Source organism: Panthera onca, chromosome B3, assembly GCF_046562875.1.
Source record: "Panthera onca isolate mPanOnc1 chromosome B3, mPanOnc1 haplotype 2, whole genome shotgun sequence".
In the NCBI taxonomy this organism is placed as follows: Eukaryota; Metazoa; Chordata; class Mammalia; order Carnivora; family Felidae; genus Panthera; species Panthera onca.
In genome coordinates, this window is record NC_138344.1 from 105,367,610 (window position 1) to 105,392,720 (window position 25,111).

A 25,111-nucleotide genomic window follows, 5' to 3' on the forward strand; every position below is an offset into this window, starting at 1 on the left:
AGTGCCATTGTAAGCCATATTGAAGTCTGAAGCAATAGGAAAAATCGGTAATACTGATCCTCTTTATTTAAAATTTTAGTATTGTGTTTATCATAGATTTTTTGTATAATTTTTTATTTAAAAAATATTATACTCACATATGATGGATCTTGATTAATGAGATTTTTGGAGCTCCTTAAATTTTGTGCAAGCCAGTAAGATTGAAGGAGCTGGCACAGGGGGATCTGGGTGGCTCAGTCAGTTAAGCCTCCGACTCTTGATTTCAGATCAGGTCATGATCTCATGGTTTATAATTTTGATCCCCTTGTGTGGCTTCACACTGACAGTGCAGAACCTGCTCGGGATTCTTCCCCCTCTCTCTCTGCCCCTCTCCCATGTGTTCATTCTCTCTCTCTCTCTCTCAAAATAAACAGGAAAAGGAAGGAAGGGAGGGAAGGAAGGAAGGAAGGAAGGAAGGAAGGAAGGAAGGAAGAAAGGGAGGAAGACCTGGCACATAAGTAAGTGTTTGCAAAGTATAAGAAGTTTTTTATGACCAATCAAGAAATTGTCACTCTGCCATTTCCTAAAATATTTCCTTCATTCACAAGGTTGAGGATAGCTCACTATACAAAGGCAGAAATTTACCTACTTGTCTCTTCCCACTTAGTTAATCTACTTCTGGTCCAGTCTGGGGATAGGAAAGGTCAGAAATGCAGAAGCACAGTATCTGGACATTACAGGAACTAAAATGCTAAATCAATGAATGAATAAATACTTGCAATGTCGATACCACTACCAATAGTGCATAAACTAGACTCATGTATAAATAAAGCAGAAAATGAAAAATTATGAAACCAATGATCAAAATCTATAGTTCAAAAACTGCTTGTAAGCACAATAGTTCAGTTATAGCCAGTTCTATGGAAAGAACTGGACACTTGTATCAAAACCTTTGGTATATCTTTTTTTTTTCTTAATTATATATATTTTATGCATGGTAAACGGTAAAAAATTTTCATTAAAAATTCTAAGCACTCAAAAGAAATAGCAAAGCTGACATACAAATGGCCACCACTGAAATAGAATTGATTGAAGAAACAGAAAAGTGGTTTAATAGTTTAAATTTATCCTTGAATTTGAAAATATAAAATATCAGGCAAAAATAAAAGTTATTCAGGGTATTAAAAATAAAAAAGCTAACAGTATTAAATACACACTAAAGAGAATAAATATCAGAATAAACACTGCTTAAAAATGCAAATTAGAAGAATATCAAGAAAAATTCATCAAGAATTTCTAAATTCATCGTCTTGAAGATAATCTTCTACCAAATGCTATCTACTAAAATTCAGTGTCTTTCTGAGAAAGACATGGAAAATCCCATTGCTTGATGGAGGGCATCTTTCAGAAATAACCAGTATATAACAGAGATAGTCCTATCTAAGTAAGGAAAAAATTAAGTTGCCTTTAATTACCAATTAAACATTATTCTGGAGGTATTTAATGTAATAAGGATAAAGAAGTAATGGATAAAGAAGTAATAAATTCTAAGAAGGATGTCAAATATTGGTTCCCTAGACAATATAAGGAAACAATGAATAAACTACATTAACCAAGAATAACTAAAGTATTAAATCAAGTAGGAATCAACCATAATAGTGCCATGTTGGGATAAAAATAAATATATAAACTTTAATGAATTTTAATACCAAAACTGGCTTTAAATATAACGGCAGCTGTAAAAAATATCCATCTCCCATCTTTCTCAATAGTCTACTCAGGTAAGCCAGATTGACGAAGAAGAGGGAAGGAAGGCCACCAGCAGATGAGAGGTTTCAACAAATTTCTGGAAGAAAATTTCTAAATTATAGGAGAAAATCTATGTAACCTTGGGTTTGATGGTGAGTTTTTGCATGCACAATCGATTAAAGAAAATATTTGCTAAATTGGACTTAATTAAAATTAAGAACTTCTGCCTTGGTGCAGGCAATGTTAACAAAATGAAAAGACAATCCACAGATTGGAAGACAATATTTGCAAAACATAGATCCAACAAAGGACTTGTATCCAAAATACACAAAGAACTCTTAAAACTCAACATTAAAAAAAATGAGCAAAATATCTGAACACACACCTCATAAGAGAAGATATTCAGATGGCAAAGAAAGTTAGGAAAAGATGCTCAACATTAAATGTCATTAGGGAATTGCAAGTTAAAACAATAATTAGATAAAACTACATACCTATTAGGATGGCTATGACCCAAAACACTGACAACATCAAATGCTGGTGAGGATATGGAGCAACAGGAACTCATTTCTTGATGGTGGGGATGCAAAATGGTACCGTCACTTTGAAAGACAGCCTGGTACTTTCTTAAAAGGCAAACTTAGTCTTACCATACAATCCAGCATTTGTGCTCCTTCATATTTACCCAAATGAGTTGAAAATCTCCACACAGGAACCTGTGCATGAATGTTTATAGTAGTTTTTTAATAATTGCCAAATAAGTGAATGGATAAAGAAACTAGTGTATCCACACGTGGAATATTATTCAGCAATAAAATTAAATAAGCTATCATGAAAAAATCATGAAAAAATGTAGAGGAACCTTAGGTACATAATGTTAAGTGAAAGAAGCCAGTCTGAAAAGATCACATATATATAGTATGATTCTATACAATATTCTGGAAAAGGCAAAACTATAGACAGTAAAAATCAGTGGTTGGATGAGGTTCAGGGTAAAGCATGGAGGGAAGAGTAGGTAGAGCACAGAGGATTTTTTGAACAATGAAACTAATCTGTATGATAGTGTAATGGATACGTTAGATTATGCATTGTCAAAATCCATAGAACTGCACAACACAGTGAACTTGAATGTAAACTAAGGACTGTAGTTAATAATGTACCAATATTGGTTCATCAATGATAACAAATGTATCATGATGCTAATGCAAGATGTTAGTAACAGAGGAAGCTGCTTTGGAGAAGAGAGGAAGAAGAGGTATACGGGAATTCTCTATTTTATGTTCCATTTTTTCTATAAACCTAAACTGCTTTTTTTAAAAAGTCTATTAATTAAGGAAAAAAACCACTGAATTGGCATTTTTGTTGTAAGTGCGATATTTAAGAAAAACTAGGATTCCAGAGAAAATAGAAAATTCTTTATGAATGAAATCTCATCCCAATATTTTTGCCAGGGTCAGAAGAAACCTTGCACTTTTTGTCTCCCATAAAAATCACTCTGCTCTATGTATATTTAATGCTGACATTTTTTCTGTTTTTTCTTTTTGTACTGTTATGAAATAAAAATTTTATTGTCTTGTCACTTCAATATAATCTGCTCCCCAAAAGCAATCCATAAGCATAAAAGGACTATGAAGTCTCATTGGTTGGTTGGTTGGTTGGTTGGTTAATTGGCTGGTTTTTAGAGTGGACTTTAATTTAAAACAGCTTCATCCTTAACCTAGAAGGCCTTTCCAGTTACCAGAAGCATGCATAGATCCTCACTGAAACACTAATATTTAGATGCTCCATTCAAACCTCTTCCTCCAAACCACCAGAGTCTCTAACTTAGAGTAATACAGAGGCTTCCTAACTGATTTCTGCCCTTTCCAGGCTTACAGTCTATTAGCAGAAGAACCAAAGATGTTCTAAATCAAATCGTGTCACAACTACTGAAAATCAAGGAGTTTCATCCCACTCTGGTATCCCACTCTGGTCCAGCCCCACTAACCTTCTTGCTGTCCCTTGAGCCTTCACCTTTGTAGATGCCTCTGGCTGGAGTGCCCTTCCCCCAGGGCTTGTTGGCTTGCTCCCTCAGTCCCTTCAAATTTTTGCTTACATGCCACCTTTCAGTGTGGCCCACATTAACTGCTACACTTTAAATGTTTCCGTCTCTTCTTTGATTTGTAGAAATTTTTAGTTTCTAATACACTATTGTTGTTTATTTATTGTGCTTATTGTCTTTCATTTCTAAGCTTCAAACCCCTTTAGGGCAGGGATTGTGTTTGCTTTCTTCACAGCTGTATTCTCAACACTTAAAACTTGCTTGAAACATAGTAGGTGCTTGGTAAATATTTATTAAATGAGTAAAATGGATAACAGTGCCCTCTGAGAGCAAACTTCTTCTTGAGATTTCTGTAGCAACACCTGCAATAAATCTGAGCCACTTTATAGAGGGATTGACATGGTTTTCATAGACATGAAATCAGATAATTGTGATTATCTGATTTACCTCTCTAGTAGAAATAGCTCTGTGTACTGCACAGCCATAGAATGTAAAAAATATTAGATATGGTCTCTGATACTCTTGAATATTTTTGAAGACCCATAGGCTATCTATCACAATCATATAATTTTTTTTTCCAAGAGCAAGTGTTAAATATAACCCTCCATCCATATTTTTATTTGTGGTTAAAGGTGTCCAACTTTTCAGTACTATTTTTATGGTACAATATTTTAGGAAGTCAGAGAAGCTGACCTATTTATTACCTTCCTAAAATCAAAGAATGGTTATTGTACATTTGTAATTCTATTGAAGGCAGTAGAGGAACCTCAACCCTCCTACTATTTGTTAGTAATTGCCTCAATCAGTTGAGTTCATACTGACATCTGGAGGTCAAGTTTGGTACTACATGAGGGCTATTTCACTTCAGAGTTCTTCGTGCCTTCAACCTCTTTCAAAATAAGTAAAACATCTGAAACACTAAAAATGTCAAAAAGTAGTGAGAAAAAGCTTGTATTTTGTATATTCTACAATATCTATGTTGCTTGGAGAATTTGGGTATAACTCCGGGAAAGAATAACGGCAACCATGATTAACTTTGCTTGAGTACCAGCTAGATGTCAGGCAGCACACTAATGCTTTGCTTGCAGCAACTCATTTCATCTTCAGACCACCCTATGAAATAAAGACTATTATTATCCTTATTTTCCAGTTGAGATGCAGGCTCAGAGTGGTTGGTAATTCCTCAAGGTCACTTAACTAGTCATGGCAGAGCAGAAGTGGAACCCCAATCTATGTGACGGCAGAATCTAGTCCAGTTGGCACTGTTGCAGAGAGGACTGTGTTGTGGGGTTAAAAGAAATTCCTGTGAAGAATAAATCACTCTGGGCCATTCCCACAAGGAGCCAACTTGTAGAACTTCCCAAGTCATAAGCATTCAAAATATCCCCCCTGCCCCCGGCCCTGCCAAAAAAAAATCTTTCTTAGGAAAAGAGTTGACAGAAAGGGGCAGGAATGTCTCAGAAATATTATCATTTGCCAACTAAGTCTGAGGTCTATTTGTAAACTACTCTCTTGGGTCAAATGAATTGGGCCCAGCCCTACCCTAATGGGCACCTGAGATGCCATTTATTTAAGGCCCACATTTGTGAAGGGCCTCAAATGTGGATCTCCAAATGGGATGTACTGAACCCATTGCAAGACGATGACTTCCATCATTCAATTTCATGCTTGGGTCTGATTAAATGATGGCCCAGCCCCATCATGTGTTATGAATATGTAACTTTTGCCAATGTTGTAATTATCTTCTAAAACGGCATAATTCTGTTGTACTGTATTTCTGCATTAAAAGTATTAAGTGTAGACATGTTACACTTCAAGTGTTAGAACTCTTTAGCATTCAAAGAACGTTTTTAATAAACTAAGAGCCTCCAAAGATGGAAGGGGGCCACATCACTCTTGAGCTTTTAAATGCCCTTGCTGAGCAGCTCCATAATCCCACAACTGCACTTGGAGCCGTTAGCTAGGAAAGTGCTAATCTTTGCTTTAAGGCCCCTCTTCTAAAACTCAGCCTTCTTTTCTAGTACTGTCTCTAAGGTATTGGCAGGACTTGACTGATGAATCAAAACACCTTAGGGGCGCCTGGGTGGCGCAGTCGGTTAAGCGTCCGACTTCAGCCAGGTCACGATCTTGCGGTCCGTGGGTTCGAGCCCCGCGTCGGGCTCTGGGCTGATGGCTCGGAGCCTGGAGCCTGTTTCCGATTCTGTGTCTCCCTCTCTCTCTGCCCCTCCCCCGTTCATGCTCTGTCTCTCTCTGTCCCCCCCCAAAAAAAAAACCACCTCAAAAGCTAAGACATGGTCAAAGATAATGTCTAAGAAATTAGAAGAAATACTGTGCTTTTGGAAGATGGTTGATTAATGAAATTTACTCAGAGCATTTTGGCCAGTGTGATTCTTGTACTTGGCTAAAGGGACTTAGTTGATTTCGATGTCTCTTACTGATTTTATACTCCCAATAATGAGTGTGTGTGTGGTTTTTTTAAGAAAAAGGAAAGTTTTCTGTTATATTAAGGTGGTAACAAGTAATAAACATCTCAAAAGAAAGAAAGTTAATGAAGTTTTCTATCAAAATTCATGGTAGGACTGGCAAATGTCAGTAGTCACAATGTTTTCTCTCTTCTTATTCCTAGCCATATGCCCAGAGATCATAAATGAGGGGATTACTTCTTACATTTCATCCCTCCATGTTTCCCTCTGTTACAAACTCATCAACTCAATATGTTGACGATAGCAGTCTGGCAAGAGCCAGTGTCTGTCTACCAGTTTCAGAGAGAAAGGAAGATCTGTTAGGATTAAGACTGTTTCTCATTATTGCACTATATATGGTTTCTGTAAACCAATTAAAGACTCATTTCAAAACTCTTCATGTCTCCTATTCTGGAAAAATGCAATCTGCTATTATTATTACTTACATGAGAATCAAATGTAATAATTTGAGTAGTTGGAATAGAAGATATTCAAGATGGAACTTCGGTCACCCTTGGCTCCTTGCATTCCTTCATACATACCCACTCCATCTCTGATATATAGTGTTTTTGATTCTTCTTCATAAAAACACTAAAATCGTTCCAAGATCTCCATCCACACTGTCACAAGGTTGTAATAGTCTTCCTGCCTCCAGCATACAACCCTTCAAATGTTCCTTCCATGCTAGAGTGATCTGGTGAAGGGTGGTTAAATAGATGAGTTTGAACCACAACCCTGTCATTTACTAGTTAGGTAACCTTGGGCAGGCTTCTTACCCTCAATTTCCACTTCAATAAAATGAGGATAATAATTATATTTAGTTCATAAAGTATATGAGTACACTCTCGTATGACTAACAGAGGCTTCTGTAGAAGTTCATTGAAATGTTAAGGGTTTATATTCATAAATTGACTTTTTAAAAGGCAATTTTGTGATAGAAACTCTGATGATTAATTGTATGTATCAACTTTATTAGAATACAGGGTACCCAGTTACCTAGTTAAATATTCTAGGGATGTCTATGAGGATGTTTCTGCATGAGATTAACATTTGAATCGGTAGACTGAGTAAAGCAGATTGCTCGCCCCAGTGTGGATGGATCTCATCCAATCTGCTGGAGACCTGAAAAGAAGAAAAGGCAGGGTAAGAAGCATTTGCTCTCCCTGACTGTTTTTGAACCAGAATATTGGCTTTCCAGATCCTCAGACCTTTGGACTCAGATTGCAACTCTACCAGTGGCTCTCCTGGATGTCTGGCTTGCAACAGCAGACCATGGGACTTCTCAGCCTCCATTATCAAGTGACCCAATTCCTTATAATAAATCTGTTTATATATACAGGTTCTAGATATAGTCTCTCTCTCTCTTTCCATATATATATATATATATATATATATATATATACACATATATATACACACACATATATATGTACATATATATGATGTATATATATGATATATACATATATATGATATATTCCATATATATATATGATATATTCCATATATATGATATATATGATATATATATTCCATATATATATGATATATTCCATATATATGATATATATGATATATATATGATATATTCCATATATATGATATATTCCATATATATATGATATATATGTATATATATCATATATTCCATATATATGTATATATACATATATATATACATATATGTGTGTATATATATCATATATATGTACATATATATGTATATATATATGTATATATATATGAATGATATGGCCTGTTTTTCTGGAGAATCCTGACATAGAAACCAAGCTAGATTCTACGCTAATTTGTGTAACATATCTGAAATGTTACTAAGTTAGTGAGCAATTCCGAATGAATTAATGTTTCTAAGCATTGTAATTTATTAGATCTTATCCAAAAACATGTAGAATGTTAGTTTTTGCCTATTTATTAAAAGAGGCAAGGAAATTATGAAGCCAATTGAAACGGTCTGTTTTTGTATACTAATTAAGGAAGCTGCCAGGGTATTAGGGTGATATTCACTGGAAAGTGCCAAACACTTTTGTCTGCAAATTTACTCAATTTGGTAGTCATAATTTTTCAAAGTCACCACTTTGGAATTTGTTATTTTGATGTCCTGAATCATAAGTACTTGAAAATGGTCTTTGGTGTTAGACTACAAAAAGAACAAAGTAAAATGTTTGGAATATATAAGTCAAATCCCTTAAAATTGAACACCATGTGCTGAGATAACCTTATTGAAATTTCCAATACTATTCAACAACTCTGGTGTACTAGATCTCTTAGAAATCCACCTCTATGTAAAATACGTCTATTTTTTTTATTACTAAGCTTTGTTTTCAAAATATATTGTTTCATTTACCAAAAGCATCGCTCATTTAGATAGCTGGCTTTAGATATTCTCCCAGGAATGTTATTATATTCACTTATAAACAACAGGATTAAACATTGCACTTCTGGCTGTGTTTTGGAAGAGTTCGTATCAGGACACCTTGCTCTGTCACTGTTACTTCTGTTGATGGTATATATTGAGGCAGTGACACTGCTGGTTTGCATTTTCATTCCCTCAAAGTCTCTGCTTATCTGTGAATATTACTGAAATTAAGTAAGCGTCTTGAAAATAATTCAGTATACCATTTCTTTCAGGATGCCATTTAAAACTTCCTAAATATTGTGCCATTTCAGTATGTTCTGGTTAGCAAGTATCTATTCTGTTAGCTTTCATACTTGCTTATTGTTGAGAATTTTTTTGCAAGTGCTTCAAACTTTTTTTTTTAATGGACTTCATTGTTATTTCAGTTTCAATGAATGAATATCTTTACATTTAAATTGCTGGTGAAATTTCATAGCTATGGGTCCGAATGATGACATAAAGCTAGATTTATTTAACTTAATTAATTAATTTCTTTTATTATTTTTTTAATTTTCATCCATGTTAGCATATAGTGCAATAATTATTTCAGGAGTAGATTCCAGTGATTCATCCCCTATGAATAGCACCCAGGGCTCATCCCAAGTGTCTTCCATAATGCCCCTTACCCTACCCATTTTGTCCATCACCCATTCACAGCCCCTTCAGTAACCCTCAGTTTGTTTTCTGTTTTTAAGAGTCTCTTATGTTTTGTCCGCCTCCTTGTTTTTATATTACTTTTGCTTCCCTTCCCTTATGTTCATCTGTTTTGTCTCTTAAATTCCACATATGAGTGAAGTCATATGATTTTTGTCTTTCTCTGACTAATTTTGCTTAGCATAATACCCTCTAGTCTATCCCCATAGTTGCAAATGGCAAGATTTCATTCTTTTTGATTGCCAAATAATATTCCACTGTATGTATGTGTGTGTGTGTGTGTGTGTGTGTGTGTGTACACACACACACACACACATACACACACACACACATCTGATTTAGGACTTCTCCAGTGAATCAATAAAAATGAATGTGTTAAGTATATATTTGTATTCATAATGGAATTTAAAGTTCTATATAACTGTGATTAATCAGAAAAAATTCAAGAACGTTGCAGGAGGTGAGAAGTTTTCTATAACTTTAATTTAGTGAGATTAATATCCTGCAGCTAGTAACACATACGAACTATTTTACCATGAACCATAATTTATACAGGTATATATTTAGTATAGCTTGCACAGAAATATCATACAATAAAAATACAGAATTTATCTATTTGATAAGGAATTAATGTCCATTTTATGGATATACTACATATTCATTCATTAGTTAATGGGTATTTGAGTTGTTTCCACTTTTTGGCTATTATGAGTAACCCTGCTATGAACATTCATATACAGTTTTCTGTGAAAGCAAATGTTTTTATTTATTTTGGGTATATACCTAGGAGTACAACTTCTGGGTCATATGGTAACTCTTTTTAGCATTTTGAAGAATTACCAAACTGGTTTTCATAGTGGCTGTACCACTTTACTTGTCCCACCAGCAAGATAAGAGGGTTCCAATTTCTCCACGTCCTTGCTAACCCTTATCATATTATTATTACTATAGCTGTCCTAGTATGTGTAATGTGGTATTTTATTGTGGTTTTGATTTGTATTTCTCTAGTGATTAATGATGTTGAGCATCTTTTTTATATGCTTATTATTCACTTATGTATCCTTTTTGGAGAAATGTCTATTCAACTCTTTTGCACATTTTTAAATTAGGTTATTTGTATTTTTATTGTTGTAAGAATTTTTTACATATTTTGGATACTAGATCTTTATCACATATATTATTTAATAATACTTTCTCCTATTCTGCAGATTATCTTTTCACTTTCTTGATAGTATATTTTGACTCATAAAAGGTTTTAATTTTTAATGAAGTTCAATTTACCTTTCTTTGGTTGCTTGTGCTTTAGGTATCATGTCTAAGGAACTATTGTCTGATCAAAGGTCACAAAGACTCACTCAAACTTTTCTTCTAAGAGTTTTAAAATTTTAGCTCTTATACTTAGATCTTTGATCCAGTTTGAGTTAATTTTTCTATGGGATGTTAGCTTAGATAGGGGTCCAAATTCATTCTTTTACCTAATACTATTTGTTGAAAAGGCTATCCTTTTTCCATTGAATCATCTTAGCATCCTTGTCAAACATCAGTTGACCATGACAGGATATACAACACAAAGAGTAAAACCTAATGTAAAACATGGACTTTTACTGAATAATAAATGTCAATATTGATTCATCAGTTGTAACAATTGTACCACACTAATGCAAAACATTGATAATAAGGAAAACTATGGAGTGAAGTAAGGGGTATCTGGAAACTGTACTCTCTTCAATATTCCTGTAAACCTAAAACTGCTCTTAAAAAATTAAGTTTATTAATTATTTAAAAATCAATTGACCATAGATGTATGTGTTTATTTCTCCACTCCTATTCCTTTGATCTGTATATCTATCCTTATGTGAGTAACACATTTTTTTTATTGCTGTAATGTTGTAATTTTTTTAATCCAGGAAGTAAGAGTCCTCAAACTGTCCTTTATCAAGGATGTTTTTGCTCTTTTGAATTTCCGTATGAATTTTAGGATTAGCTTGTTAATTTCTGCAAAAAGAAAAAAGCCGTTGGAATTTTCATAGAAAAACTCATACACTGAATATGTACATCAACTTTAAGAGTATCTTCAAGAAGGGGTGTAGCACCTGGGTGGCTCAGTCGGTTGAAGGTCTGACTGTGGCTCAGGTCATGATCTCAGGGTTCCTGGGTTCGGAGTCCTGTGTCTGGCTCTGTGCTGACAGCTCAGAGCCTGGAGCCTTCTTCAGATTCTTTGTCTCCCCCTCTCTCTGCCCCTCCCCTGCTCACACTTTGTCTGTCTGTCTCTCTCTGAAAAAATAAATAATAAAAACATTAAAAAAGAATATCTTCATGGGGCGCCTGAGTCACTCAGTTAGTTAACATCTGACTCTTGATTTCGACTTAGGTCATGATCTCACAGTTCATGAGTTTGAGCCCTGCGTCCGGCTCTACACTGACAGTGCTGAGCCTGCTTGAGATTCTCTGTCTCTCTCTCTGCCCCTCCCCACTTGCGCGCACGCTCTCTGTCTCAAAATAAATAAACTTTAAAAAAAGAGTATCTTCTTCTTACAATATTGTCTTCCAATATATAAACATAAGTCTTTCCACTTATTTAGGTTTTCTTTAAATATTTCAAGAATATTTTGTAGTTTTTAGGGTACAAGTCTTGAACTTTCTTCATTAAATTTATTTCCAAGTATTTCATTCTTGTTGGTGCTATTGTGAATGGGAATTTCCTAATCTTATTTTGAGATTTTTATTTGCTGGTGCATAGAAATAGAACTGATTTTTATATATTCCTCTTATCTCCTGCAACTTTTCTGGCTTTCATTCATTCTCCTTTTGATTACTGAGTCAATCTCCTTACTCCTATAGATTCGTTCATATTTTCTATTTATTCATGATTCGGAGTTGGTACGTTTTATATTTGTAGGAAATTTTTTCTTCTAAGTTATCCTATTTGTTGGTATATATTTGTTCATAGTAGTCACCTATGACTTATTTCTGTGGCATCAGTTGTAATGTCTCTGCTTTCATTTCTGACTGACTGTATGTATGTATGCATGTATGTATTTGGAGAGAGAGAGAGAGCAGGGGAGAGGGACAGAGGAGGGGGGGGAGAGAGAGAGAATCTTAAGCAGGCTCCACACACAGTGTGGATCCTGACACAGAGCTCAATGTAAGAGGAATGAAATGAGCCAAATGAAATGGGATCATGACCTGAGCTAAAATCAAGAGTTGGACACTCAACCAACTGAGGCACCCAAGCATCCCTGTAATTATTTGGTCCCTCTCTTTTATCCAAGTGTGTTTAGCTAAAGTTTTGTCAATTTTATTTTTTTAATCAACCCTTAATTTGTTTTTGTATTCTCTATTTCATTTATTTTTGCTCTAATTTTTATTATGTATTTCCTTATGCTAACTGTGGGCTTAGTTCAATATTTTCTAGTTCCTTGAAGTGTAAAGTTGGGTTGTTTATTTGAAATCATTTTTTTTAATGTAGGCATTTATTGCTATAAACTTCCCTCTTAGTACTGCGGTGCAGCATCTCCTAAGTTTTGGTATGTTGTGTTTTCATTTTCGTTTGTCTTAGGCTATTTTCTAAGTTCTTTTTGATTTCTTCTTAGATGCATTGGTTGTTCAGGAGTGTGTTCTTTAATTTCCATATATTTATGAATTTCCCAGCTTTCTCTCTGCTATTGATTTTTAATTTCATTCCCTTGTAGAAAAGATACATGATATGATTTCAGTCATTCTGAATTTGTTAAGACTTGTTTTGCGACCCAACATGTGATCTATCCTGGAGAATGTTCCGTGTCCACCTGAGAAGAATGTACAGTCTGCTGCTATTGAGTGGAATGTTCTGTTTATGTCAGTTAGGTCCATTTGGTCGTTAGTGTTGTTCAAGCCCACTGTATGCTTATTGATTTTCGGTCTGGATGTTGTATCCATTATTGAAAGTGGTATATCAAGTCTCCTGCTATTGTATTGCTATGTATTTTTCCCTTCAGTTCTGTCAATGTTTGCTTTATATATAGGTCCTCTATAATTGTTATGTTTTCCTGGATGAATTGGCCCTTTTATCTTCATATAATGACCTTCTTTATCTCTTGTAACAGTTTTAACATCTACTTTGTCTAAGTATAACCACCCTTATTCTCTTTTAGTTATCATTTACATATAATATCTTTTCCCATCCTTTCACTTTAAGCTCATTTATGTCCTTAAATCCAAAATGAGTCTCTTATAGATGGTATAGAGTGAAATCTTTTTATGATGTTGTTTTTGTTTTGTTTTGTTTTTAAATCCATTCAGCTCTCTGTGTCTTTTGATTCCGGGGTATAATTCATTTGCCTTTAAAGTAATTACTGATAGGGAAGAACTTGCTATTGCCATTTTGTTAGTTCCTTCTGGAACTCCTATAATGCATATATTGATACGTTTTATGGTGTTCCATGTGTTCCTTAAGCTTTCTTCGGTATTTTTCATTATTTTTCCTATTTGTTCCTCTAACAGGATAATTTCCAGTGACTGGTCTTCAAGTTTTCTCACACTTTCTTCTGTTTTAGTCTGTTGTTGAACTTCACTAGGGAATTCTTCATTTTACTTACTGTATTCTTCAGCTTCATAATTTCTGTTTGGTAATTTTAAAAATTACCTGTCTGTTGAAGTTGTCACTTTATCCATGCATTGTCCTGATCTTGTAGATGATCCTTATAATAGTTATTTAAAATTTTCTATCAGGTAAATCTTATATCTCCATTTCATTAGAATCCGTTTTGGGAGATTATCTGGTCATTTTGTTTGGGATATATTTCCTTATTTCTTTATTTTCCTTGATTTTTTGTGTTGGTTTCTATGCATTAGACAAAACAGCCACTGTTCCCAGTCTTCAGAGACTGTAGGAAGATATTCTAAAGTATTCGTGACACCATGCCAAAGCTGCTTCTGCTTCCTACCCAAGGGTAAAATCCTAAAACAATGGTAGATCTTGTTTGGCTAGATCCCTCACTCAAGCATTTATACCAAAAGATGAAGTCCTTGGCTTCTTCTCCAGCACAAAACTGGGCAATGATTCATTCATCTTTTAAGACTTTTACACCTGAGTGGACACTTTGAGCCTGCCTAAATGATTTATCCCTCCACTTCATAGTTCCATTTGAAGCCTTGGCTAGTTCCTGCTCCCAATTATTACCATGTCTATACAATGGCCAACACCAAGAAACTTTGTCTTTGTGATTAACAGACTCTGAGCGTCATAAACCTTCAGAGTTTCTATTCTCTCCTAAACTCTTTCAGTTAAATCTTATCTCATCATCACTCTTTAGTCACAGATGGGTCCTACTTCCATCCATGATGCAGTTCTCTTCTGTAGTCATCAAATCTTGTATTCTCAACCTCACTTCCTGCCCTACTGGTCTCTTTTCAAGTCTCCATTTTCTAGGCACTGTTAACCTTGTGCCTTTGCCCCTCAACCTCCCAACCTGCTAGACCTACTAGAGTCATTTTCAGCCATCCAAACAGAGGTCATTTCCACCTTCTTATTGATGCTAACTCTGATTTTCTTCCACTATATCCTAGGCATCTCCCTCTTTGATCCCAAAGTACTTTGATCCTAATTATGGTACTCACTTACTTATATAAAATGGTATGTAGACACAAAAAGACATAAATCAGTGCTCTTTACCTAGCAGTTCTTTAAATGTAAATGCTAATTTATTTGGATTATTTCATGTTTTTCTTACAGTATATAAAAGATGACTTGGAAACATTACTGTGTCTGAGTGAACTATGTTCAGCACCTAACCTACTGAGTGACTTGGGCAAATTATCATAGATCTATTGCTTCATCTGTAAAAAGGCATTATTTACCTACTTCTGAGGTTATTATGAATATTAGATAAAATGATGAATGCAAAATATTTAGCATATGAGTGCTCAATACATCTTCGTTATTCAAAACATTTACCAGAGTGACTGGCACACAATCGGCATTCATTCGTCTGCTTCCAATATTAGTCAATGTTTAATTACCATTTAAGACAGTGACTATATTTTCATATTCCTCACAATGCTTAGGGTAGTCACTTACATAAGTTAGGTCTTTAATTAATTTGGTTTAAATACATTAATCAGAAAATATCTTTGTCACTTTGAGGTATGGAAGAAGTTCTAAAACAAGATTGGAAAAGTGGTGATTTTAAGAGAAAAAGATGAACTACATTAAGAGCTTGTGTTTATCAAAAGGTATTCTATAGACTGAAAAGATAAGCCACAAACTGGATATGATATCCTCAGTAAATATAACTGAAAATGGGTTAGCATTCAGAATGTGCCATAAAGAAAATACTCCTACAAATTACTAAGTAGAAGACAAGTAACCCAGTAGAAAAAAATGGGCAAAATTCATGAAGTGGCAATTCACAAAAAAACAAAAAACAAAAAAACAAGAATGACCAGAAACACAAGGTGCTCAACTCTATGGTAATTAGAAATAAACAAAGCAAAACTACAATTAAATAGTATTTTATACCCATTATATGGGCAAGAAAATTTTTTAATCTGCCAATACCAAAGTGAAAATATGGAATAATGGAAATTCAAATGCACTTCTAGTATAAGCAGAAATTGAGTAGCTACTTTAAAAAAATAACTTTGTACCTATGCAATAACAACATGGATGGATATAGCTCTTTCCTCTGGAGAACAAGGAGGCTAGGATTGGGAAGGTGCACACAGGTAGCTTCAATTATATTGTCATTAGTTTTACATCACAAGTTGTATGATGGGTTCATGGATATTTATATTTTTTTAACTTATGTGATTACATAAATTGTTTTAAATATATCAAATATTACATAATGAGAGATTTTGAAAATGGAAGATTTGGTGAGGATGGTTGAGATTTTGTATTTTTAATTATTTATTATAACTCAAAATAAAATATGAATTACAAAACTTCACTGTGGGTGTGACCCATATGGCAGGTAAATTTTTAAAGCACATGTATCCTCTTTTGGATCATCTTGTCCCACTATTTCAAAAAGAAAGTTGAGATGTTCTCTTTGATTGTGAATCCAGAGAAGGCCAGAAATATGAACTTTTTTCATAGACGACATTCTTCTGTTTGACATAGCATATCGCAAACAAGCTTTTTTTTTTAAGATTTGTCCAATATTTTTGAAAATAAATCAAACAGAAGAGTAAACCAAGCAAGACCAAAAGTACACCAAAGTATTATTATTGCTGGGTAAATTTTTGAGTAATTCTGGGAAGGATTTATACCTAAAGGCAAAAAGTAAATCACAAAAAGTAAGTCATTGGAACATGACTTTTACTTCTGATCTTTTCTTCTCCCTCATAAACGATACTACATTATTCTAAACCCATAAAACTGTCCACATTTAGAGTCTAATTGCTGATTATTAAAGATCAACTAGAAATAAGAATACTTCTGAAATGAATATTATATTCCATATGACTATTTATACCATGTTGTCTTTTCAGTGTTACTTTTCTAAATAAGGGACTAACAGATCGTCCCACTTCTGTGACCTAGTAATCAATAAACAAAATTCCAGATATCAATACATGTTCCTTCTGGGAAATTAGAGCCTGGAGCCTCCTTCAGATTTTGTGTCTTCCCTTCTGTCTGTCCCTCCCCCACTCATGCTCTGTCTCTCTCTCTCTCTCTCTCAAAAATAAATAAACATTAAGAAAAGAAAGAAATTGGTTAACATTAGAACTAAAGGGGTTTTATAAGTATTCTTCCTGGACTGTCAGTTATTTCTCACTCTCAGACTGCTTAGATTATGCTTCTCCTTGAAGACTCACCTGTAGCCATAGCTGAAGCATGTGGTAAGCCTTTTTCTTCTTCCTTGATGACATCATTGCACTATACATTGAACTCAATTATGGCATACTGGAACTTGAATTGTAACTGTCTATTTACATATCTAAATCTTCCCTACTCCAGTGTGTGCTCCTTGTAGACAGGAGTCAAGTTTTAGTCATGGCTAATTCCTCAGCATACAACAATTAATATTTTCACATGGAAAAAAATCAACTAGTTCAAAGTTTTCCTCACCCCAGCTATTTTATATTAGATCAAATTGAATCCTGTTGGCCAAGTAGCTTGTCCAAATTGACCCAGAGAGATTGTGGTAGAACATACATCAATGTTCTGCTTCTTGCCTTTGTCCTTATTATGTAGAATACTAATTCTTCTATATAAGTGTGAGGCATATGCATGTATGCAAAATGGGGTGGTATACCTATGTTCTTTGGGCCAACTTTTAAAAAATATGTTCATAGTAAGAATAATGTTTGATATGACTCTTAATTTGAGGCAGAGATGAGCCAAGAACAATGGTAGTTTCCCAAAATACATAGCCTAGAGACTTACTTTGTTCCTTTAAAGGATTTATAAACACAAAAAGCCTTTATAAAAATCATCTTACAAAATACTTTTTTTGATGTTACTGTTGAATTTTAGGTATGTATGTAAATACTTAGTGTCTGGGGGTCTTTATTTCCTTCTTATACAGTATATTTAATCTAAGGTGAAAGTGGATTTATCTATTGGGAAAGACACTAAGTGCATGTTACATGGGATTTCTTTTGTACTGGTATTTTCATTACACATGAATTTTGGATACCTGTATCAGCAAATGGTGACATGCTTTAAAAGGAATTCCTCTGTTCCATTTTCCAACAATTAGGGTACTCTGTGGCCTCAACAAAGAAGGAAGTTGGATGGAAAGGAATTATTTTAGATTCTTTCATAGATTGTCAGATGATTGGAGTTTGTAAAATAGTTTTGGCTTCTACCCTAACCCCTATAGTTAAATGCTATGTTTCTGGCGATACTTTTACTTCAAATCTTGTTAATTCTGTGGCTATGAATGCTAATACAATTCCAAGATTCAATCGACTTACCTAGTACATAGTCACCAAACCCAATGGTACTTAAGGAGATAAATGCAAAATATAGTCCTTCCTTGTAAGTCCAGCCCTCTGTATGCATGAAAAGTAATGGTGGTAGATGAAAATGACAAGTCCAGTCACCAAAAAAAAGAGGAGTGCGTGAATTTTAATTTTTCTCTAAAAATAAAAAAAGAAAGAAGTAAGGAAAAAGGGGACAAAGGGAAGGAATGAGGGGAGGGATAAAGAGGGAGGGAGGGTGAAGGAGGAAAAAAAGAGAAAGATGATTATAATTTATGCATAAATTATAAGAGAAAGTAAATGAATTTTCCCATCTTAAAATTGGATATTCCATTTACAGCCTATGTCATATTAATTAAAATGTTTTTATAATATGGGGCACGTGGGTGGTTCAGTTGGTTGAGCATCTGTCTTCAGCTCAGGTCAGGATCTCACAGTTCGTGAGTTCCAGCCCCACATTGGGCTCTGTGCTGACAGCTCAGAGCCTGGAGCCTGTTTCAGATTCTGTGTCTCCCTCTCTCTGCCCCTCTCCCGCTCACACTCTGTCTCTTTCTGTCTCTCAAAAATGAATAAACATTAAAAAAAATTAATTAAATAAAATAAAATGTTTTTATAATATAATTCAAATTCATTCAATAATCATTTATTGAGTTTTTTTTTTTCTATTAGTACCATGAGAAATACTCAAGATACAGAGTAAAACTAAGACAGTTTTTCCACACAGAAATTACAGTTTTGTGGAAGGAGAGAAGAGACAGATAAGTAAACTGATACTAGAAATAACATGTTTTAAACTTTCACTTATAAAGTACCTCATACAGGACAGACGTTACTGACAGCTCTACGTGCCTTTTGATTTATTATTGTAAAGGGACATCTTGTCAATATTTCCTTAAATTTTAGTGTTTATATAATATGTTTATTGCAATAATTATATTGCATTGGGAGATTTGCAGTATTTTTTAAATTTGTGGGACTATGGAGCTGATGTAATGAAATTCTTATATGTCATTTTTGTCCTAGAAATTTGAAAACAGAGATTCATTTTCAACTTTAAAGATGCTCAAGCCTATATAACCCACCCATAGAAGATTAGGGCAGAATTAGAGGAGAGTAGAAGAACTAGATAGCTAACTTTTAGTATATATTTTGGGACTGTTAAGGAACTTTAGGAACAAGAGATTAATATTCAGGATTTCATTTTCTAAGGTTACTTCTGTTAATAGCTCCTTTTGTTTAACTTTGTATGATGGTGGCAAACTCAGGGTATGCTAGGTCACTGATATAATTGTATTTGGGTCATTCTGTTATCTGGTGCACCTCAGTGACTCTCTCTGATGAGTTTCTTTAGATATATCTAATACCATGTAAATAAGGTACAGCCTTGGCCTCCGATAGGCTTTGGAAGGCAACATCCAAGAGATCCTGAGTTTCTGAAATGGCCAAATCTTTGATATCAGACATAATTACAATTGTTGATAACATGGTCCCAGGTGGAACAGGTAGAATCTTTTCAGATGCTATATGATCTCCTTCCTTGAAGGGGCAAGAAACTTCTCTGGCTGAGCTATTTCACAGAGAATTTTTGGTCCCTAAGATATGCTCAAAGTTCTTGCCTCTCTATTCACCCCCAAGAAAGAATTGCTGGTAGGAATGGGTAAAGTACAAGAACATTCATTGACCACTACTGCACAGTAAGTGGCCAAATATTCTCCAAGGAGTTTCTTTCTCTGGACTCCACTTCCTTGAGACTGGAAAAGTAACCACCAGCTAGCACTCTTACTCAGAACTGCTCTGTCCTAAGAAGGCCTGGGACAACTGGCTTAGAGCAGGCCTGTTTAGACATCAAGCTGGCCTTTCAAGTATCACTCTTAAGCCAATGCATATGAGTCCAGAGAGGAAGGGAAGGGAGCATCCTGCCTCAGTTGTGTATTTTAAATGGATTAGTTAGGCTTAAGGGGTCATTGCTAAGGTGCAGCCTGGGTCGCAGGAACACCTGATCCAAATCCTGCTGGCAATAAGAACAAATATTTGCTTGTCTTTATCTTCTCTGCATACCTCTTTCTGGGATATCTTCAGCATCAGGAATGGGCCATCCTCTCACATCATCTCTCTCTTTCTCACTTTGCCCCAACTTAAGACAAATTGCCAAGCACTTTTCCCAATAGCTCTTCCAATGATATACTTTTGTAACCTATAACCTTAAAGAATTTCTTGCCCTTAACAGTATCAAGAAATGGATTAGGAGGCAAGGGAGCTCAGAACCTAGAATCAGAAGAACTGAATTTAAGAGGATAAACTCCTGTAGAAAATCTACATGTTAGGTTTTACCATACTTAGCTCATAAGGTGGTCCAGGGAATCAAAGAAAATCATGGTTATAAATATATGTATGTAAATCTATGTAGATGCATTATATAACATTCTACAAGTGTTCTTTCAAATAATACTTATGTTTTCTGAAGAAGAAAAATAAAGCGCTGCTGTTATTTTGGTCTGAATACCCTTTTCTTGATCTAGGAGTTCCATAAAAAATACAGCCAGGGCAAGCATAACAAAAACACATACAAACACATATATACCTGCATACACACACACACACACACACACACACACACACACACACACACGCACAGATATTTTAGCATGCATTTAACAAGAATTTATTTCGTGCGTGTACTTATTCTATGTAAGGCTATGAATCCAAGAATATATAAGAAAACAAAAAAAAATCATTTAGTAAACATTACTTCTCTCATTCCCATAGTCTGAAGGTGTTTACTAAGTCCAGAAAATGGTTGTGATTACTCACAAATTTCAGTAATGTAATAGTTAGAGGAATCCCCAATAAAGCATAGAAGACACAGAATGTCTGACCCCTAGGAGTTCTAGGAGCAATTGACCCATAACCTGATGGATGATAAAAAACAAATTTATTATCTGCTCAATACTACTACTCCTTGGAACATGCACTTTTGATGTTTTGTTGTCAATGCTTTGTTGTGACTTATAACTTTTAAAAGTATTATCCAGCCATTTTATATCTGGGAATTTCTCCTAAGGAAATGATCAGAAAAGTGTATAAGAATATCACTAAAGCATTATTTGACTAAATAATGGAAACTAACATAAGTATCTAACATTAGAAGGTATATGCTGAGTAAAATGGCCCAATAAAATACTTTCCAGTCTTTAAGAATTACATTGTGGAAGTATATTCAATGATATGTGAAATTAATCATATATTGCTGCACACAAAAAAGACTTTTTTGTGGATTCTGCTATAACCACTTTTAAAACCTATTTATGGGATAACAAAAATGGAGAATTTTGCTACTTTGCATATAGTTAAACTTGAATATGTCAATCTTGCTACTGAATCTAATTTTAATCTATACATGTTGGTATTTGGTGCCTATAGATAGCACAAAATTTAACATAATTTCATTTCTGTAAGTTGTGGATTTTGGTTGCTTTTGTGAAAGCAGTTGATGAACTAAACAATTTTATCCCTTCTATGCCTGTGGCTCTTAAGTTTAAGTTTTATTTTATTTTATTTTATTTTATTTTATTTTATTTACTTTTAACGTTTATTCATTTTTGACAGAGACAGAGCATGAGCAGGGAGGGGCACAGAGAAAGGGAGAACCAGAATCTGAAGCAGGCTCCAGGTATTAGCTGTCAGCACAGAGCCCAACACGAGGCTCGAACCCAAGAACCATGAGATCATGACATGAGCCGAAGTCAGACACAACCGACTGAGCCACCCAGGCACCCTCAATTTTTATTTGCAATGCTACAAAAGAATAGGAATACACTACACACACACACACACACACACACACACACACACACACAGGTTGGAGAAGAATGCCATACCAAAGTGTCACAATTTTTCATGGACTTCACACAAAAGCTCCCTTCATTGCCTGTGGTGATATTTTAAACAGCCTGGCAATGTTAAAGTCATTACAACATGAGGAGTTCATGCCCATTTAAAGTCATGCCTGAACTCCTACAAATTCATAGTTCGCCTTAACTCACATTTGTTTAAAAGAATGTGTCTTAAGAATAAAGGCAAAGTAGGCTTATTGACTGGTTCCAGGACTACAAAATAAGGACTACGTCCATTCTTCAGGCAAGCTGGTACTTTGATTCTGTCTCATCAAGAAGAAAATATGAGAACTTCATATGATAGAGAATGGTCAAATGGTTTCACCTCCCTTAACTCCCTGTTAAACAGAACCAGCGGATACGGTTGAACTGCCTGAAGTTAGAATTATTCATCTACTGTGGCCCAGACTGGAATGGCTTAGGGATCAGATGACAAAATTCATGCCCACTGTTGCAAGCAGGCTATAAAGGTGCATACATGAGTTGTGTCTTTCCACAGTGTCAGCTTTATTTAATCATAAAGCAAGGCTAACATAATTGGGTTTTTTTTAATTTTTTTTAACGTTTATTCATTTTTGAGAGACAGAGAGAGAGAGATTATGAGTGGGGAAGGGGCAGGGAGAGAGGGAGACACAGGATTGAAGCAGGCTCCAGGCTCCGAGCCGACAGCACAGAGCCCGACACGGGGTTCAAACTCACAAACCGTGAGACCATAACCTGAGCCGAAGTCGGACGCTCAACCAACTGAGCCACCCAGGCGCCCCGCCAGGCTAACATAATTGTAAAGCAGGTTCAGTATTCCAAACCCAATGACATTTCACTACACATTTAACTTAGCTTCTTATGTATCACACAAAGCAGAGCATAAAACAAAGTCACAACAAGGAAGATACAACAAGGGGTAAGAACTTAGTGAAGCAAATGTGGAGTCTGTGCATGAGTGCACAAGTGAGATGAGGGCTCGTTTCAGCCTGGGTCAGCTCTCCGAACACGCTGCTTATTATATTCAAGCAGTGGAAGATCTCTGTTATGTTCAGAGATCAGTCAGGCAGACCTTTCATCAGCAACTGCCTTTCTGATGCAGTCAGATATGGAAGGGTCAGCTTCTGGAGGTCTGACCATTTGCTGCAAAAGTCCTCTCTTTTTGAAGATGCTTAACCAGTCTTAGGCCTTTATGGGCCTCTTCTGGTTCTGCTGTGTCATCAGCCTGTGCTGGTTTCAGCAAGATCTCATCTTAGCACCAATGCCCTTGGCTGCCTATGTCCCTGCTTGACATGAGTGACTCCATCTTGCTCTCTATATCCACCAATCAGTTGGACTTCTGTGCGCACCACCAGGCCATATACCAAAGGAAGTGGTCATTCAGACCTTGTTGTTATTATCCTCAGGGCAGAAACCATGGGTCACGGTGACATCCATTCCCAACAGTCTGATCTTATGTGGACCCCTAAAAGTCCGAGATTCTCCCAGTTCTTTTATTGAAATATAATAAGCAAGTAAGAACAGTTTCTAACAAATGTGATTATTTTGCTTGGAATTTGCAGGCATCACATTCTCCATAACTGTAAATGTGCACCCTATTTTTAGTGAAGGAAATATATCTGAGCATGCCATACTGAAAATAACAGTCATTATTAACCTTCTCTAGTCCTAGTCCCATGAGGAGGAAAATTCCACAGCAGTGCCAGAGGTCTCTGGCAGTCTAAACTGGTATTTCCTAGGAGTCTCCTTACGGTCTTTGGCAATGGCTATCTTAAGTTATGCTTATTCTTTTTGTAAACCCTAATAACTCTTAGTTGAAATTAAAATACCCTATAATTGTCTAAAGTTTAGTAGAAACCTATGTAACTTTTTGTTTTAAAAATTACAAAATTGTCTAGCCAAGTTTGAGCTGAATTCCAGAGAAACTTGTAGACATCTTAGATCTATCAGCAGTCCTGGAAAATGTGACTGGTTCTTGCTTTGCTACTTATCTCACTAGTATGTTGGAAGACAAGATGGAAATGCCATTGCCAGGACCACCCACTAAAGAGAAAAGACACATCAAATTTGTTATGGAAGTGACAAATGATCTAAAAATACAAATAAAGGGGAGGTTGCATGTATTGATGAAATGTCATCTTAACAATAAAAGCAGGTTCTGAATTTGTAGGTTTGAAGGGGTTATGACTCACGCAGACAAAGTTCCATGCACTGGTATTCTAAATTAAAAAAAAACTAAAACTAAAAACAAAGCATCTTACTCACCTATTGTGCTTAATATAGATGCCACAAATGAAAAGAATTCTTAAAATTCCAACTAAAATAAAGAATTTCATTTCTTAAGGGGATTATTCCATTTTTTTACAGAAAAGGTCAGTGTCCACAAGGTAAAACCAAAACAAGTAAGCATTAACTTGGTGAAATGTATGAACTTTCCCTTAAAGCAATATGGAAAGAAATATGCCACTGTGGAATTTAGATTCTAGCTTAGGGAAATAAATATAAATATTGTATAATGTTAGGAGGTGATAAGAGATAAGTAGAGCACAATAAGGTGGGACAAGGGAGATAGTCAGAGAAAGCCTCACTGAGAAGGTAAGACTTGGGCTGGACTTAGAGGCAGTGAAAAAGTTAGCCAAATATTTGAGAAAAGAACATTCCAAGCAGAGGAAACAACTAGATCAAAGGGAAGAGCCTGGACCATTCTAGAGACATCAAGCACAGTGACTAGAGCAAAGTTGAGGGCAGAGTAATGGAAAAGGAAATAGAGGAGGAAGACCAGTTCATGTAAGATTCAAGAATTTTACCTGAAGGAAATGGGAGGAGTCACTGAAAGTTTTGAGCACAGGTGAGTTACCTACCAAAGGGATACCAGAAAGATCACTTTGGCCGCTGTATTTAGAAAAGAATATAGAGAGCAAAGTCAGAACCAGGAGACCTGTTGGGAGAATACTGCAGAACTCCAGAAGTTCCAGAAGAGACCAAGTGGTGGCCCAGTGAGACCAGGTGGCAGCAATGTTGGGGG

The 25,111-nt window shown here is 35.4% G+C and overlaps 1 long non-coding RNA gene across 1 annotated transcript in view; it reads left to right on the forward strand.

Annotated features, from left to right (window-relative positions):
* The window catches only part of LOC144616650 (uncharacterized), a 136,718-nt gene that overhangs the window by 50,190 nt on the left and 61,417 nt on the right, over positions 1–25,111 (forward strand). Inside the window, exon 4 of the long non-coding RNA XR_013556099.1 lies at positions 7,430–7,530. This is a non-coding gene — a long non-coding RNA (uncharacterized LOC144616650). The remainder of the gene's footprint in view (positions 1–7,429; positions 7,531–25,111) is intronic.